Source organism: Monopterus albus, unplaced genomic scaffold (genome assembly GCF_001952655.1).
Source record: "Monopterus albus unplaced genomic scaffold, M_albus_1.0 scaffold169.1, whole genome shotgun sequence".
In the NCBI taxonomy this organism is placed as follows: domain Eukaryota; kingdom Metazoa; phylum Chordata; class Actinopteri; order Synbranchiformes; family Synbranchidae; genus Monopterus; species Monopterus albus.
Window position 1 is genome coordinate 876,045 of NW_018128049.1, and position 438 is coordinate 876,482.

The 438-nt window shown below is 36.1% G+C and overlaps 1 protein-coding gene across 2 annotated transcripts in view; it reads right to left on the reverse strand.

The window, feature by feature from the left end:
* setd3 (SET domain containing 3, actin histidine methyltransferase) overlaps nt 1–438 on the reverse strand; it is a 46,756-nt gene that overhangs the window by 8,183 nt on the left and 38,135 nt on the right. The gene's annotated exons all lie outside the window — the stretch shown is intronic.

A 438-nucleotide genomic window follows, 5' to 3' on the forward strand; every position in this document is an offset into this window, starting at 1 on the left:
CTATTTTTTTATGAATTTGGCCCTGCCTGCCTTATCTTTTGTTTTTCTTATTTCTTGTGTTATTTGAGTTTGATTACTCCTGGTGTCTATCAACATATACAAGTAAAAAAAACAAAGAAATAAAAAAAAAAAGCTTTCTTTGTTAATGTGCAGCTGCGGTCTCTTTTAAATGATGTTAGCAATTCTATTGCTGTAGACACCGTGGGGGTTGTAACATTTTTCATCCTTGTCTGTCAAAAATCTACTAAGCCAGCCAGTCCTGACCTTCCAACAATGTCTGGTTGAATTGTGAACATAATTTTGGTAAAGATCACCATTTAAATTTCTGTCATATTGTGTAAAAAAGGCACAGACAGTCTTTATCCTGCTGCCACTGATCTGAGGTCTTTAACGTGGCTTGGTTACAAGGGAAGATGAAAGAGGAGAAACAGCACCATG